A 19,239-nucleotide genomic window follows, 5' to 3' on the forward strand; every position below is an offset into this window, starting at 1 on the left:
GGCTGCCCTTGGGATCTTTATATAGGGTATAGGTTCAAAAAATTTTGCTCGGGAGCGAGGTGGGACTAAGGGTCTGTTCGGTAGTAGAATCAAAAGGGATGGAATGTCATGGTTTCATTTTTGAGAATGGGTTGGTTCCATTCATATGTTCGGTTTGTGCAAAATAGGGAATGGGTAGATTCTAATTCCTGTGTTCGGTTGGAGAGTACAAATGAGAATAATCTGTTTCAGCTCACCCTTTTCATATGAATGGTGAGAATACCTCCCATATGCATATGATGCAAAACGTACAGGTTTAGCTCCATTCATTTTTGACCATGTACCATGCAAGTTTTTGGCAGCATTTTCTTTGTATTTTTAACAAAAACAATTCACCATATACAACAACAAACATATACAGGTACGAGATCACAAACAAGACAACTTTCAACCAAAATATCATAAGGTAGCAACAGTACCACATAGTTCATCTAAAAGCGATATAGTTCAACCATGTTTATTACAGTCCATACATGTCAAGTTCATATACTAAACATCCAAAAGCAGACATAATCGAAGTTCATTACACTCCGTACATGTCAAGTTCACATACCAGCCAGCACACCTAACCAAAGTTCTTGGTCACATACCTACTAACCCAAACCAACTTGTTAGAGAGGTTAAGCGACAAGAAAGCTCTTGCGATTTTGGGATTGTCAACAAGGTGAGAATAGTAGTGAGCAAGTTCTCCTTCACTATAACCAGGAACTATGGAGATAACATCCCAAAGATTATCTGGTATAGTATCATCATCTCCACCAGACTTCACTAGAGCTTCAGCTACAAGTTTGAACCCATCTTTGAGAGTGGTAACTAGCGCATCATCTTCAAGTTGCATTACCTTGGCCTTCTTTTTTGCTGGTGCTTTGGAACTAGATGACTCGCCAACATTCACCTCACTATTGTCCTCCTCATCTAAATCAGTGAAGAGGGGATCATTCCCGGACCTAGCATGCTCACCCGTAGAGATGAGTGCCTAAGGTTGAATAGCTCCTTTGCATTCTGGACTGGATTGCTACCCCACTCGTTCAGATGGTATCTCACACGACAAAAAGGTGGCATGAAACCAGTCTTTGCTCCGTAACCGGCATCAACTAGGTAGTACTTTCCTACGAAATGAAAACAAAAATTGGTGAAAAGGGATCTCGCACTTGCACTAGTATACAGACAATTCTATCTAAGGAAACTATTTACCTTCTGGTACTTGTAAGCCTCTCTCACGCCCTAATGCATCAGCTAGAACGGTTGAATCATGAGCCGACCCTTCCCAACCAGCCAGCACATATGTGAACTTGAGGTCAAAATCAACCGCTGCCATCACATTTTGAGTAGTAAAAGGCTTTCTACCACGGAAAGAATGTTCCACATCTTTGTTAACAGATGCTCTCACATGTGTACCATCGATAGCTCCAATACAATCCTATATAAGTAAACATATTAATTTTCATGTTCTAAATTCAAGATGCTAAGATATAGTGGCCTGATGTTTGGAATTACCTTAAAATATGGGTCAAATCAATGATTTCCCGCAATTTTTGTTGGTATCTCCAATGATGGTGGCCTGATGTAATCATTACGCAACTCTCCTATGGCATGAAGGACTGCCCTAAAATAGATGCTTGTTGTGCTGAATGATCTAGCAAAGTTTGTTGCAACAACCCTATTCCGAAGGTTATGCCCAATTGTATGCAAAAACATCGCCACTTGTTGCTCCACAGTTAGATGAACACTGTGCTTTAACAACTTACGATCCCTCAATATGTCACACAATCGAAAGAAAGGACCTCTATCAAACCTTAACATATTTCTACATGTCATATCACATTGCCAAATTTTTTGGTTCAAATAATCAAATCTGATCCTATCTCGTTCATGCATTGGGCCATAGGTGATACGGGGTCTTCTTCTCTTCCTCATGATAGCACGAACAAGTACAACTACTGCAGCCAGTGTCATAAAAACAGCAGCTCCCCTAATCATTCTTTTCCTTTTACTCATGCTCTTGACCATCTACAATGCATGATTTCTATCAAAATAGAACCAAAATTTGTCTACCCAGTATACAACAAAGAGAAATACAGAACCATATAGCAAACGGAAATTGCAGTACGCGATTGAGGAGTTGGGGGTGGAGGCAGGGGAGGGGGGATTCATACCGTGCCGATGCGCCGGCGCCTGCTCCTGCCCCGCCGCGCCGCCTGCTCCTGCCCGCCGCGCCGCCTTCTCCTGCCCCGCCGCGCCGCCTGCTCCTACCCGCCGCACCGCCTGCTCCTGCCCCGCCGCTCCGCCTGCTCCTGCCCCGCCGCGCCGCCTGCTGCTCCTGCCCCACCGCGCCGCTGCCGAGGGAGATGGGAGAGGCTCCAGCGCCGCCACAGGGAGGCGAGGGAGAGGGTCGTGCGTGGGGTGGGTGAGATAGGGTTGGGGACGGGGGTGAGAGGTGAGATTGGTTTTATTTTTTTCGTTAGCTCGCCTTGGTACCGAGTGATTCCACCAATTTGGAGGTACCGCCCAATTCCGAATCCGTGCCGAATATTCGTTTTCCAGGAATCGCTAGGTTCTAGTTTTAGTTCCTACCGAACACACGAATCTGCTCTGGGTGCAGGTCCAACCCATTACGTTCCATCCGATGACACCAACCGAACAGACCCTAAAGGAACCGGAAAAATGTGCAGGGGCGTGCGTACGCGCGCACACGCGAAGGTGGCCGCGGCGCTGGGCCAGACAGCGGCAGCTAGGCCGGGGCGTGACCGGGTGGAGTGGGCCGCGGGGTGGGCCGGGGCGAGCGGTGCTGGCTGCTGGGCTGGTCGGTTCGGCTGGCCGGCCCGATTCTTTTTTTTTACTGAAATTGAAAATACACTTTGGGCTTGAAAAAAAAATCGGAAAAATGCAAATAAGGTGCCATTGGATTCGTTATAAAAAATACTTCAATATGTGACTAAATTTAGAACAAAAATATAAACTTTATAAAACCAAAATTTGACATACATGTCTATGTGGCTATATTGCCTTTTTAGGGTTTAATGTTTTCTCAAAAATAAAATATTTTAAGTTTCAAAACCTCCGAAAAAAATAGAGTATTGTTAGAAAATATTTTGAACTAAGATTTATGAAAACTCCATTTTGGAAAATACTTTTAAATAACTTCAAAAGTTTTAATCTTTGTGAATTTTCAATCAATTTCAAACAATCAAGCATCAAATTTATTTTTATTTGACATCTCGAAATTTAGAAAAATTCGGGATGTGACAGTTGCGCCGCACTACACTCCTTCACCAACAACCTTCATGTGGCCTTCATCTCCTACTGGTTCGATAACCTTGGTTTCTTTCTGAGGGAAAACTTGCTGCTGTACGCATCACACCTTCCTCTTGGGGTTCCCAACGGACGTGTGCTTCACGCGTTATCAAGCTCTTTTTCTGGCGCCATTGCCGGGGAGATCAAGATACGCTGCAAGGGGAGTCTCTCACATCCAATCTCTTTACTTTGTTATTGTCTTGCTTTACTTTATTTTATTTTCTGTTTTGTTTGTTTTCTTTATATCAAAAACACAAAAAAATTAGTTACTTGCATTTACTTTATTCTGTTATCATGACTAGTCATGTAGCTGTTACTCTATCACCTGAGGAATCGATCTTTACTTTTAAACAAGGGGTGAGGAGAGTTTTAAAGAAGCTTGGTCTAGAATTTTTGATTCTTATAGTAAAACTGAACCTAAAATTACTCTAAGTTTTCTTCTTAGTAACTTTTATTTGGGGTTATTCTTCGCTATAGATATGCCTTAGATGCTGTAGTGGGAGGAGATTTCCTTCACTGTGATGGGGATCAAGCTTTTAATGCCATAAAAAATTGGTTATATCATCTAGCTCCGCTAATAATTTTGATTCATCTCTTGCTAGCATTCATAATAGATTAAACACTCTCGAAACAAATATATCTTGTTTAAAAGAAGTGTACAACCAGATTCGCGAATATTATGATTATGTTCCAGTAAGCTTTGAACCTTCAATGTGGGTGCCTACTATTAAAGTTGCTATTTGTGGTGAAATTTTTTATGCCCGCTGTGATATTATGTCTGAGTTCTGCCTTATGCCTAAAAGTATTTATGAATCTTTGACATTTTGGGAACTTACTGAAGGAGGAGAAGGAATAACTCTTACTGATAACTCTGTTATAATTCCTAAGGGAATAGCTGAAGGCGTGTTCACAACCTTTCTTGGAAGAACGGTATCCACTGATTATCTCGTTGTTGAATGTGTAGGGACAGGACAAATCACACTTGGAAGATCCCTGCTGAAACTCGTGGGAGCAATCATAGATGTGGGGAAAGGCACTCTAAATTTTACATCTACACCCGGATGCGGTCATATATTCCCTAAACCAAAGAGTAAGAATAAGAGTAAGAAGGGCAGGCGCAAAGCCCCTGGTAAGAATGTTAATGCTTCATCTCTTGATAATACTTGATTCACACTTTCTGCGCCTAGCTGAAAGGCGTTAAAGAAAAGCACTTCTTGGGAGATAACCCATGTATTATTTTACTTCTGCACTTTTGTTTTATATTTGAGTGTTGGAAGTTGTTACTACTGTAGCAACCTCTCCTTATATTTACTTTATTGCATTGTTGTGCCAAGTAAAGTCTCTAATAGTAAAGTTGATACTAGATTTGAATAGCTGCGCAGAAACAGATTTCTACCTGTCACGAATTTGCGTATATCTCTCTGTAGAAGAATCAAAAAAATCTGCCAATTTACGTGCGTGACCCTCAGATATGTACGCAACTTTCATTAGTTTTGAGCTTTTTCATCTGAGCCTGTTAAGTGCCTCTAAAAAATTTGTCTTTACGGACTGTTCTGTTTTGACAGATTCTGCCTTTTATTTCGCATTGCCTCTTTTGCTATGTTGAATGGATTTTGTTCCATTAACTTTCAGTAGCTTTGGGCAATGTCCAGAAGTGTTAAGAATGATTATGTCACCTCTGAATATGTGAATTTTTGATTATGCACTAACCCTCTAATGAGTTTGTTTTGAGTTTGGTGTGGAGGAAGTTTTCAAGGATCAAGAGAGGAGGATGATACAATATGATCAAGAAGAGTGAAAAGTCGAAGCTTGAGGATGCCCCCGTGGTTCATCCCTGCATATTTCAAGAAGACTCAAGCATCTAAGCTTGGGGATGCCCAAGGCATCCCCTTCTTCATCGACAACTTATCAGGTCACCTCTAGTGAAACTATATTTTTATTCCGTCACATCTTATGTGCTTTACTTGGAGCGTCTGTTTGCTTTTATTTTTGTTTTTGTTTGAATAAACTCGGATCCTAGCATTCTTGTGTGGGAGAAAGACATGCTCCGCTGTTTCATATGAACACTGGTGTTCTTAGCTTTACTTTTAATGTTCATGGCGAAGGCTGAAACTGTTTCGTTCATTGTTATTTGGTTGGAAACAGAAAATGCTTCATGTGGTAATTGGTATATTGTCTTGAATAATTTGATACTTGGCAATTGTTGTGCTCAATAGATCATGTTTAAGCTCTTGCATCATGTACTTTGCACCTATTAATGAAGAACTACCGTAGAGCTTGCTGAAATTTGGTTTGCATGATTGGTCTCTCTAAAGTCTAGATATTTTCTGGTGAAGTGTTTGAACAACAAGGAAGACAGTGTGGAGTCTTATAATGCTTGCAATATGTTCTTATGTAAGTTTTGCTGTACCGGTTCATACTTGTGTTTGCTTCAAACAACCTTGCTAGCCAAAGCCTTGTACTGAGAGGGAATACTTCTCGTGCATCCAAAATCTTGAGCCAAAACCTATGCCATTTGTGTCCACCATACCTACCTACTATGTGGTATTTCTCTGCCATTCCAAAGTAAATTACTTGAGTGCTACCTTTAAAGTTTCATTCCTTGCCTTTGCAATATATAGATCATGGGAAAATAGCCTAAAAACTATTGTGGTAAAGAATATGTAGCATATGTATCTTATTTCTTATAAGTTGCTGGTTGAGCGGTAACCATGTTTCTGGGGACGCCATCAACTATTACACCTTTGTTGAATATCATGTGAGTTGCTATGCATGTTCGTCTTGTTCTAAATAAGGGTGATTTATCATGATCAAATGGTTTGAGTATGCATATTGTTAGAGAAGAACATTGGGCCGCTAACTAAAGCCATGAATCATGGTGGAAGTTTCAGTTTCGACATCAATCCTCAATCTCTTATGAGAATATAATCTGTCGTTGAATGCTTATGCATTAAAGAGGAGTCCATTATCTGTTTTCTATGTTGTCCCGGTATGGATGTCCTTAGTTGAGATCTATCAAAAACGAGAAATCAAATGCGATTTATCTCCTTGGACCTTTATACATGCGGCATAGAGGTACCCCTTTGTGACACTTGGTTGAAACATATGTTATGCAATGATAATCCATGTAAATCCAAGCTAATTAGGACAAGGTGTGAGCACTATTGGTAATCTATGCATGAGGCTTGCAACTTATAGGATGTCTTATGCATAATACATATGAATTATTACTACCGTTGACAAAATTGTTTCTATGTTTTCAAAAATAAAAGCTCTAGCACAAAAATAGTAATCCATGCTTCCCTCTGCGAAGGGCCATTCTTCTACTTTATGGTGAGTCAGTTTACCTACTTCTTTCTATCTTAGAAGCAAACACTTGTGTCAACTGTGTGCATTGATTCCTACATACTTGCTTATTTGCATTCATCATATTACTTTGTGTTGACAATTATCCATGAGATATACATGTTACAAGTTGAAAGCAACTGCTGAAACTTATATCTTCCTTTGTGTTGCTTCAAAACTTTCTACTAAGAATCTATTGCTTTATGAGTTAACTCCTATGCAAGTCTTATTGATGCTTGTCTTGAAAGTACTATTCATGAAAAGTCTTTGCTATATGATTCAGTTGTTTAGTCATTGTCTTTACCATTGCTTTGAATCACTTCATTCATTTCATATGCTTTACAATAGTATTGATCAAGATTATGATAGCAGCATGTCACTTCAGAAATTATCCTTGTTATCGTTTACCTACTCGAGGGCGAGTAGGAACTAAGCTTGGGGATGCTTGATACGTCTCAAACGTATCTATAATTTCTTATGTTCCATGCTAGTTTTATGACAATACTCACATGTTTTATACACACTTTACATCATTTATATGCATTTACCGGCACTAACCTATTAACGAGATGCCGAAGCGCCAGTTCCTGTTTTGTGCTGTTTTTGGTTTCAGAAATCCTACATAGGAAATATTCTCGGAATTGGACGAAACAAACGCCCAGGGTCTTATTTTTTCACGGAGCTTCCAGAAGACCGAAGAGGATACGAAGTGGGGCCACGAGGTGCCCTAACCATAGGGCGGCGCGGCCAAGGGGGGCCCACGCTGGCCTATGGTGTGGGGCCCCCGTGCCTCCTCCGACTCTGCCCTTCCGCCTACTTAAACTCTCCGTCGCGAAAACCCTATTACCTAGAGCCACGATACGGAAAAAGTTCCAGAGACGCCGCCGCCAATCCCATCTCGGGGGATTCAGGAGATCGCCTTCGGCACCCTGCCGGAGAGGGGAATCATCACCGGAGGGCTCTACATCACCATGTCCGCCTCCGGACTGATGCGTGAGTAGTTCATCCTTGGACTATGGGTCCATAGCGGTAGCTAGATGGTTGTCTTCTCCTCTTGTGCTATCATGTTTAGATCTTGTGAGCTGCCTATCATGATCAAGATCGTCTATTTGTAATGCTACATGTTGTGTTTGTTGGGATCCGATGAATATTGAATACTATGTCAAGTTGATTATCAATCTATCATATGTGTGTTATTTATGATCTTGCATGCTCTGGCCAAGTTGATACTTGTGACTCCAAGAGGGATTATTTATGCTCGATAGTGGGTTCATGCCTCCATTGAATCTGGGACAGTGACAGAAAGTTCTAAGGTTGTGGATGCGTTGTTGCCACTAGGGATAAAACATCAATGCTTTGTCTAAGGATATTTGTGTTGATTACATTACACACCATACTTAATGCAATTGTCTGTTGTTTGCAACTTAATACTGGAAGGGGTGCAGATGCTAACCCGAAGGTGGACTTTTTAGGCATAGATGCATGCTGGATAGCGGTCTATGTACTTTGTCGTAATGCCATGATTAAATCTCATAGTAGTCATCATGATATATGTATGCGCATCTCTATTTGTCAATTGCCCAACTGTAATTTGTTCACCCAACATGCTAGTTATCTTATTGGAGAGATACCACTAGTGAACTGTGGACCCCGGTCCATTCTTTTACATCTGAAATACAATCAACTGCAATCTCTATTCTCTGTTGTTTTCTACAAGCAAACATCATTCTCCACACCAACACTCCTTCACCAACAACCGCACGTTGTTGTGCAGGTTCCACGTTGGCGCCGGAATCCCTGGTGTTGCGCCGCATTACACTCCTTCACCAACAACCTTCACGTGGCCTTCATCTACTACTGGTTCGATAACCTTGTTTTCTTTCTGAGGGAAAACTTGCTGCTGTACGCATCACACCTTCCTCTTGGGATTCCCAACGGACGTGTGCTTCACGCGTTATCACACATGATCTTACTTGCCTCTCAAAGAGAGACCTTCTTTTACTTTTATGTTGACTCTCCACTTTCTAGTTTATGCACCACTTATGAGAGTATAGTTGTCATTCTTAGTTTTTGTGCATGGCGCCAAGATTTTATTTATTGATTCATAATTATGGTATTTCTTGTTCAAACTTTTTGTTTCTAGTCATCCTTATAATATTTTAAAGGTGTCCAAGCATTTATGTTTTGCTTTCACTTATGGGACAAGCTGAGTACCACTTTATTATGTATCTATGATATGCTCTTGACAATCACTTTGCTTTCCATGCACATTATACATTTTCTTTTGTTTGATTACTATTCATGTTTTAGCATGGGTATTAAGTTTCATTGTTTGATTATATCTTTCATGCTTATGTTAGGATTCTATGATTTCAGCTATGTTTGGTTTTACACTTAGATTGATCAAAGTAGTGTGACAGCATGTCACCTCAAAAATTATTTGTTTGTTATCACTTACTTACTCGAGGACGAGCAGGAGTTAAGTTTGGGGATGTTGATACGTCCCAAACGTATCTATAATTTTTGATGCTCCATGCTTGTTTTGTTATAATTTTTATATGTTTTATGTGCACTTTTCCACAATTTTTAGCATTTTCTGGGACTAACCTATTAACGCAGTGCTGTAGTGCCAGTTCCTGTTTTCTGCTGTTTTTGTGTTTCATAAAAGTTGTACATGAAAGTTTCTCGAAATTGGACGAAACAAAAGCCCAGAGTCTTATTTTTCCGGGACGAAGACGGAGCCAGAAAGACACGCGCAGGAGAGCTGCCACGTGGCAGTACATAGGGCAGGCGCGGCCCCAACCCCGCGCCTGGCCCATGTACTGGCGCCTCGTCGCCTCGTTTGCTCCGCCCTTCCGCCTATTTATTCCTCGTATCGGGAAAATCCCAGGGACGAGAACCTCCATCCATGAAAAGTTCCGACGCCGCCGTCAACCGAAACCCTAGTTCGGGAGTGTTCTGTAGTCCATCCCGGCACCCTGCCGGAGAGGGAAATCACCGCCGGAGGCCTCTTCATCGCCATATCTTCATTCGAGGTGATGCGTGAGTAGTCCTCCACGGGACCATGGGTCCATAGTAGTAGCTAGATGGCTGTCCTCTCCTTGTTGTGCTTCATGTATAGATCTTGTGAGCTGCCTAACATGATCAAGATCATCTATTTGTAATTGCTACATGTTGATTTGATCTGGATCCGATTTATAGAGAGATTGCTTTGGTTGAGATTATGTATTATGTTATTATGATCTTGCATGCTCTCTGTTTCTAGTAGATGCTCTGGCCAAGTAGATGCTAGCGACTCCAAGAGGGAGTATTTATGCTCGATAGTTAGTTCATGCCTCTATTTAACCATGGGAAGTGACCTTGTTCTCTACGGTTGTAGATGTGCTGTTGCTACTAGGGAGAAAACATCGGTGTTCTATTCAAGGGTAGTTTCATCGTTTACTTTACACACATTGTTTAAAGCGATAGTCTGTTGCTTGCAACTTAATACTGGAGGGTGTCGCGGATGCAATCCTGAAGGTGGATTATTAGTCATAGATGCAGTTTGATTACGGTCTATGTATATTGTTGTAATGCCCGCATACTTTCATAGCATGTATTCTGCACCAACCATTAGCGTAGAATCTCTGTTTGTCAATTGCCCATCTGTAATTTGTTTACCCAACATATTTATTTTATTGGGGAGACGCCTCTAGTGAACTGTGGACCCCGGTCCTTCTTCTTAATTGTAATCTTCTACAACATTTTTCTGTTTTGTTATTTGCAAACAATTCTTCTTCCACACGGTTCGTTTAATCCTTTGTTTTCAACAAAACCAGTGAGCTTGACAACCTCGCTGAAAGTTGGGGACAAAGTACTTGGTTGTTTGTGTGCAGGTCTCCACGTTGCTGCTGACGCCGGCAGTGCGTCCTGCCACAAGTTGGTTCGCAACACCTCGGGAGAGAACTTTTTCTCCTACTGGTCGATAAACATTGGTTTCTTACTGAGGAAAAACTTCCTGCTGTGCTCATCATACCTTCCTCTTGGGGTTCCACTCAACATTGCGCATAAATTCTCCTTCATCAACTCCGCGCTCAGCAACATGACATGACAATAAATGAAAAAAGAGTGTGAGGTGGTAACTAGCTATGTTACCATAACATCACATTTCTCAAAACAAGACGAGTCTACAATATAATAAATATAACATGCATGCCACCACATATAAGTAACTATCCACTATGGAGGTAGTAACATTGAGTAGTAACATGCACCGTGTTACTACTCTATGTCACTTCCCACTATGACTAGTTTAAAAATGTAGTTTTTGGGTATGTACAATGTTGATTCTGGACCACATATCGATCTGTATCGGCACCTATTCCTTACCTAGATAAGACCGGTAATAAATAAAATAGCATCAATAAATAATAGAGAAGAGGAGATAATACTTCTCAGTGTGCTAACACATACTCCCTCCGTTCTGATTTAGTCTATATTCTAGAAAAAATGAGACAAATTAGTATTGCATTTATTAGTACTACCTAGATATGTCAACAACCAATTCAAGCTACATTGAAAACAACAACATCCAATAAAGAGAGCAAAATCACTTCGTTTTCAGTGTTGTTGTTGACTAAAAGCTAGAATGTAGAGTATTTCAGAACAAATTTTGGAGCTAGAATGTAGTCTATTTCAGAACGGAGGGAGTATATTTAGTGGTCTTGTCGGGATGCACACTATCCTTGCATTGGGAGCTCACTTAAATATAAGTTCATACTGGGAAAAAAGTGAAACATGTTAAACGTGAACGTGTCCAAGTCCCTTTTAACAACATCCGCGCCATTGGCTGCAGGTTCCCATCTTGCTAAGAAAGATCGAAGGGGAGTACAAGGGTAGGCGAAGAAATTTGTACAACATCTCCACTGATGGCTTAAACAAAATGCTACCAAGACGGTCGTTCGCGAAGACGTGGCGGTAAATCCAGAGTAAACTGCGCCGTGTGGAGAGTATAAAGGAAATCATGCTTTGTGCATTACTCGTCCTAGAACCGAGAAAGGACTAAATATCTCCGCTCCGTCCAAAGCAGAGCGCGTGTTCGGTTACATCAATAGTGACTGGCAGGTGTTCTCTTCAGTTCTCAAGACATGACATAACGGAAGTTAAGGATGTTGTTGGCAAGCGTAAGGCGTCCCCACATGCACGATCCGGCTTAACTAAAAATCAGTAGGATCGGGCACTGGCAAGGTGAGCTTAATAGTATTCTTCTGTTTCAGGAATTCATCGACGACTCACAACCACAAATCAACAAAATCGACTCCAAGGCAAGGAAGCAAGGCTGGAGGCGAGTCCCCAACGCACTCGGGGGTTAATGACGAAGGAATACCCAACCAGGTAGGACAACGAAGCTGGTCATCGCACAAGAACATGGTGGCATGATCTCGTCGCCACCTGGTTGGACCTGTTGAACGAGGCCTAACATGACGTGAAGGCCTGGCCAATCCACCCAAGAATATCGGGGAGAACAAGTAAATGAATCAATGCCGCATAGCCTCAGTAGCTTCCGACCCGTCGTAGCTTCCATAGCCATAATCTACGCCGCCGGTGTAAACATATAAACATCAATATAATCAAGAACGTGTAGGTCTTTACCATCAAGAGAGGCCGAACATGAGTACCAATCTCGTCGAGATACTCCAATACTGTCATCATCAACCAGCTCTCCAAAGATAACCCTACCCCAAACGAACCACACGATTGCGATTGGACGTGAGGGAGACGTTGGCAGTGTGTAAGCTTAGAAAGTGTGCGAGCAAGTAATAAATTTCTCGATCCTGAAGTTTTTTTTTTCGAGGTGGTCTCGATCCTGAAGTTTTTTTTTTCGAGGTGGTCTGGATCCTAGAAGTGTACGTTGGGACCAAAATCGTTAACAGGCCTTGTGGCTTGGGCTAGTACCGAAACTAGAATGTAGAGAGAAGGGTGGAGAGCTGGCCGGCCCGGGCAGAAAAGAAACCGGACCAGTGTATGGAGACGGAGAGGAACACATAATTGACACGGTTTTGCACAAGCGGGCGGAGTTCCAGTCGGATGCGGGCAACCCAGCCTGTAGGATATTACTAAAGGATCGAGGAACGCAGCGGTGACAATAAAACGAGGTGAATCGAGATCTGAATAAACCCCTCTCCGATGGCGTCGGCAGCGCTTCGATCTGCTGCGAGGAAGGTCTGTGGTCGCGCCTTTGAGCGACCTCAGGCGTATTTTACGACGGCCGCTTCAGCGGTCCTCAAGGAGGAACAGAGGCGTGTGCTGCCAAGGATTAGCCATGGCGGGAGCTCGCTTCGCCGGTTCAGTTCCTCCGAATCACAAAGTGCTCTTAATAATACTAATAAGGTATGTGACTTTTACCAGGATGTGTAATTAGCAAAATCAGATGTAGTTGGTCCCCTTTTCTATTTGACAATACTCTTTGGGCGCGGTGAGATCAGGTGGCTAAAGAAACTGCTATGTTTGAGTTGCGATTCTACCCCTGGTTCACTGTTCAAACATTTCATCCGACCTCAACATGTAGCGCCTAGCTAACTGTATTATATATATCTATACTACTATTTCAAACAGATTTATGGTTCAATGTAGTTAGTAACGCAAACCATGCATCTGTATTTCTTCGCAGCAGATAGCCAAACCTGCGGCCCCAATCGCAGATGACATCATTCCACCCGACTCGCCATTTTGGAAGATGAGCGTGGTTTTCCCCATATCGATATGGTAATCATTGCATACGACGCAGTTTTTACTCTTCATTTATGTTGCAACTCATGTTGTAACTCATGTTGTAACTCATGTTGTAACTTATGTTGTAACTCATGTTGTAACTCATCTACTCTTCATTTGTAGGTCACCTCGCCACCCCTATCATGGACACCTTGTGCTTCTATGGGCAGCCGGGACGCTTGCTCTATGCTCGGGAGTAGTCTACGCTGAGAGCAAGTATCTAAGAAGAGACCGAGGCATCCTAAACATCAAGCATGGTTCGTGCAGATGTACATGCTGTGTCCACTGAGGCCTCGTTTGGTGGAGGTGCTTTTGCCAAACAAGCCCTGAATGAATTGCCCTCGTTTCTATCCTTTGTGATTTCTAGCTAATCTAGTGTGAGGGGCCGTGTGTATAGTTCCCGGGAATATGCGTGTTATTCTCCATGAACTATATCACTATATGTGTGCTAGTTATTACTCTCTATGCCAAAATCTTGTGCGTATACTCTAGATGCTAATCGTATTTTATTGTACAAACTCGGTCAAAGTTCACTTGGTTTACTTCCGAAATTTCGTATCTATACCATTTTGATTCATCACTATATTATGGCAAGGATGGACCTCCATTCCAAAATATATGACTTTTTTATCCAAAATATAATTCTTTTGAAAAAGCTATTTTAGTTTTATAAAAAGATATATATTTGACAAGGGAGGTAGTAGTATTGATTCTCATGTATCTACTTTGAATTCATGGCCAGCCTTAATCAACGCGCTCACGCTCCTTCATGGGTTCAGAATTTTTTTCAGAGAAAAAAAGGTAACTTGTGCCCTAGCTTAGGCTATCTCCAACGCCGCATTGCCATACAGACATATCGTTTCCGGGCGGTCTAAACTGGAGGCCCAACCGTAAACGGATTGTGACCCACAAAAACGTCTTTTTAACGCATTCCAAACCCAATTTTGGGCCGGGTTTGTGGTTACGCCGACATCACGAGTGTCTGCGTCTCACGAGCTTTAGTTTGCCTTGGGCCAGCCTGCCAGCCACACCCCATACATTCTCACTCTCACCCAGACGCCACCCGCGTAGCCACCCGTGCCCTAGCTCGATCCGTGGAGACCACAACACACATCAGCGAAGCCCTTGCTCTTGATGTCGCGGCTGCTGGCGAGGCTACAGATCCCGCCGCCTATGTCGCATACATGGCTCCGGCTCATGGACACAGTCGCCCAATAAAGTCCACCATGCTCGAGGTAGTGGCCTAGCCAGAGAAAGAGCTCACGCAAGAGGAGAGGACGCTGGAGTTGAAGAGGAGAGGCAACCACAGAATCTACGTGAAGACCAAGCTTGCCGCCGCCGTTGCCACCCAAGTCACCTTGAGCATTGATTCATCATCTAACGATAATTTATTGAACTTGTTGTTCAATTTCAAGTTGTAACATAGTTTGCTGCTAGTAACAAATATTCTTCACATTGCTAGATTCAAATCAGGTATCAACTATAATTCATTTCATATGCTTTTGTCATCACATTATCATTTCCCAGCCAAAAAAACTAAGTTTCTTCATTCTGCATGGTTTAAGTCTATACAAGGTCATTGGAGTGGCGAAATATGACGGTGGAGGAAGTGCTGATGGGTAATAGGCATGACGTGGCTGAATACCAGTGTGGCCCATAAGAGGTTCGGTTGTAAAGCCCACAAGGGTTACTCGTCCGCCCTAGGATCATGAAGGAAGGCCCAGCCAGCTAGGATTAACCCAATAGGGTGTCGTATATGAGGCATGCACCCAAAGACTTGTGGTACACGACTTGGACGTCCATACCGCTTTGCGAGTCCGAGCCTAAGTTTGTTAGGATTTTCCTTGTATACCCGACCAGGCGTAGTATATAAGCTATCCCTCGGGTAGCCAACATATGGCGGTGGTTGGAGAGCGCGTTCGAATCTAACGGAGGCTCGACTTGGGCAATACGGGGCCGTAGGAAGGGGACGTGCAGCTGATGGAGCAGCTCAAAAGTGTGCTGCGCGCGGTGCCTGTTTGGAAGATTTGGAGCCGCGCTAACCCCCAAGTTGCGTCCATGGAGGATCTTGGTTCCACTGTGGAGCTTAGTAGGAGCTGCCTTGATTTTCGGAGGTGTGAGACTATTATAGACTCTCTTCGGTGTGGCAAAGGTGTGAGCGTCTTGAATAAAGCTCGGAGGAGGCGTTGGCGGGACTTTCGTTTCCAAGAAAAAGTTTTGTGGCCCCAGAATTTTGAACTATTGGATATGCAAGAAAAAAGGGAATCGGAGACTCGTTTGTAGTATGCGCAAAATAAATTGTGTGTATCAGCCGGGTTCTTTTTCTGTGCCTTGTACACAAAAGTAGCCAGAATTTTCCAGAATGGTGGTTTTGAGAATCTGTTAGGGCTGCTCCAAAGCGATAGTAATCGGTGATTAATTAGTCTTATAAGTTCAGCGGAGTACTAGAATTCACAATTCACGAACGCTCACAGTTGATCACATTACGTATTTCACAAGCTTCTTCATTAGTTTTTCCGCCAATAAAATCATACACGTATCAAGGATTCCTACAGGCTGAAAGTTATGTACTGATGTGGTGATGGGTGCGTGGCTCAAGATCGTGAAATCGCGGGTGCCACTAGCTAGAGACCAACCTTTGAGAAGGGAAAAACCCATCCCACGCGCGTGCTCTCGCGACTACACGTGTCGCGCGCGGAACCTGTCCCCGGGAAAAGACGCGAATCGTTTTCCGGGTTTGGTTTTTTCCCTTTGCGCTCCGGTAGACCCGTTAACAATATGCGGACCCGTTATGCTTCTTTTTCCCTTTACGCGCGCTGTACGTTTTCAAAAAATTGGGCGGGACTTCCTTTTTGGCTTTTTCCCTTTGTATTTCCGGGCTGTGAGTTTTCTGGGGAATTTATGGGAGGGAGGTAGCACTTTCAAATAACATTTTTTTTTAAATTCCAACAGAGTGCTACAAGAAGACATACGTCGAAGCGAGTGCTACGGCTCGGCTTCGCCTCGTATCAAGGCGCCTTCGGCGCATCAAACATTAATAAACATAATGAATGGCAAACATATGTCGTTGTCCCCGTTTGTCGTTACCCCCATACGTCGAAACGAGTGCTACGGCTCGGCTTCGCCTCGTATCAAGGCGCCTTCGGCGCATCAAACATTAATAAACATAATGAATGGCAAACATATGTCGTTGTCCCCGTTTGTCGTTACCCCCATACGTCGAAGCGAGTGCTACGGCTCGGCTTTGCCTCGTATCAAGGCGCCTTCGGCGCATCAAACTATTGTTCTTTTTTTTCTATTTTTTTCCTTTGGAAATATTTTCGTTTGATTTTCTCTTTTATTCTCTGGAAAGATTTCCGTTTTCTCTTTTATTGTCTAGAAATATTTCCGTTTGATTTTCTGTTTGTTTCTCTAGATAGATTTCCGTTTTGTCTAGCGCAGGTACATGTTTGAAGGGTTGTGAAGTACATCCCCGTCTTAGAGACGAGTACAGCGTAGGAATCAAGAGGAGTACGAGGTCGTTGTTTCTCTGGATAGATTTCCGTTTTGTCTAGCGCAGGTACATGTTTGAAGGGTTGTGAAGTACATACCCTACGTAGAGACGAGTACATCGTAGTAACCAAGAGGAGTACGAGGTCGTTGTTTCTCTGTTTGTTTCTCTGGATAGATTTCCGTTTTGTCTAGCGCAGGTACATGTTCCAAGGGTTGTGAAGTACATCCCCGTCTTAGAGACGAGTACAGCGTAGGAACCAAGAGGAGTATGAGGTCGTTGTTTCTCTGGATAGATTTCCGTTTTGTCTAGCGCAGGTACATGTTTGAAGGGTTGTGAAGTACATCCCCGCCGTAGAGACGAGTACATCGTAGGAACCAAGAGGAGTACGAGGTCGTTGTTTCTCTGTTTGTTTCTCTGGATAGATTTCCGTTTTGTCTAGCGCAGGTACATGTTCCAAGGGTTGTGAAGTACATCGCCGTCTTAGAGACGAGTACAGCGTAGGAACCAAGAGGAGTACGAGGTCGTTGTTTCTCTGTTTGTTTCTCTGGATAGATTTCCGTTTTGTCTAGCGCAGGTACATGTTTGAAGGGTTGTGAAGTACATACCCTTCGTAGAGACGAGTACAGCATAGTAACCAAGAGGAGTACGAGGTCGTTGTTTCTCTGGATAGATTTCCGTTTTGTCTAGCGCAGGTACATGTTTGAAGGGTTGTGAAGTACATCCCCGCCGTAGAGACGAGTACATCGTAGGAACCAAGAGGAGTACGAGGTCGTTGTTTCTCTGTTTGTTTCTATGGATAGATTTCCGTTTTGTCTAGCGCAGGTACATGTTCCAAGGGTTGTGAAGTACATCCCCGTCTTAGAGACGAGTACAGCGTAGGAACCAAGAGGAGTACGAGGTCGTTGTTTCTCTGTTTGTTTCTCTGGATAGATTTCCGTTTTGTCTAGTGCAGGTACATGTTTGAAGGGTTGTGAAGTACATCCCCGCCGTAGAGACGAGTACATCGTAGGAACCAAGAGGAGTACGAGGTCGTTGTTTCTCTGTTTGTTTCTCTGGATAGATTTCCGTTTTGTCTAGCGCAGGTACATGTTCCAAGGGTTGTGAAGTACATCCCCGTCTTAGAGACGAGTACAGCGTAGGAACCAAGAGGAGTACGAGGTCGTTGTTTCTCTGTTTGTTTCTCAGGATATATTTCCGTTTTGTCTAGCGCAGGTACATGTTTGAAGGGTTCTGAAGTACATACCCTTCGTAGAGACGAGTACAGCATAGTAACCAAGAGGAGTACGAGGTCGTTGTTTCTCTGGATAGATTTCCGTTTTGTCTAGCGCAGGTACATGTTTGAAGGGTTGTGAAGTACATCCCCGCCGGTACATCGTAGGAACCAAGAGGAGTACGAGGTCGTTGTTTCTCTGGATAGATTTCCGTTTTGTCTAGCGCAGGAAGAGGAGTACAACTTATGTAGTAAGAGGAGTACAGGACTGTGTCTCTTTCCTTTTTCTCTACCGTAGTTACAGGTGCAAAGGCTTGTCGAGTACAGCGGTGATGACGAGTCGAGTACAGTTCGCAGCAATAGAATTTCAGACATATGATACTAGCATTAACATTACAGTGTCAATAAATTTTAGGAGTTTCTCAAATATTACATATAAAATATTGAAAAGTACGCATGACACTAGCATTAACTAATAACCAAATAGAAATACTTGTACGTAATTCGTTGCGTGGTTCACATTGTTTCAGTACGACACATTGTACTTATTTTAACTTACGCCTCACATTGTAGCTTTGTTATGACAAGCTTGAGCCAGGCACTGCCATGTAAGAATGGAGATCCTCTTTCATCTTTGAAGGTAAATGAGCAAATGTCTTCTTCTTTCAGGTAAAATTCTTCAACTATATCTCGGAAACCTTTCTTTATCATAGCTTTCCCATTCTTATCCATCTTCATGGTAGCATACATTGTAATGTCTCCCGATGAGCAGCTGACAGCAACTTTAACCGGTTCTTGTATGAATCCCCAAATGTGTTCATTAGTGAATTCTTCTGAAAATTCCTAAAAAGATATTAACGAACCATTATTAGTTTTGTGGTACACTATGTCAGAAGTTTTCTTGTCATGTAGACAGTAAGTATTTAATATAATTGACGAGATAAACTTACGAAAACTCCGATAAACTTACCATCTTACATATGTCTCTTGTAACAAATGATTTAGTCATGGTGCAAATATAATGTTTAATAGCTGGTGTCTGGTTCGTGATGACTTCATTTGTCAGGTGGAGTACTTGAGTGTAATTCATCTCCACGTGGTTTCCAAA

At 42.7% G+C, this 19,239-nt stretch overlaps 1 pseudogene; it reads right to left on the reverse strand.

The window, feature by feature from the left end:
• Nucleotides 1-604: 604 nt before the first annotated feature.
• LOC139838176 (protein ALP1-like) lies at nucleotides 605-2,037 on the reverse strand (annotated as a pseudogene).
• Nucleotides 2,038-19,239: the final 17,202 nt, after the last annotated feature.

The sequence above is a fragment of the Lolium perenne genome, chromosome 3, assembly GCF_019359855.2.
Source record: "Lolium perenne isolate Kyuss_39 chromosome 3, Kyuss_2.0, whole genome shotgun sequence".
NCBI lineage: Eukaryota > Viridiplantae > Streptophyta > Magnoliopsida > Poales > Poaceae > Lolium > Lolium perenne.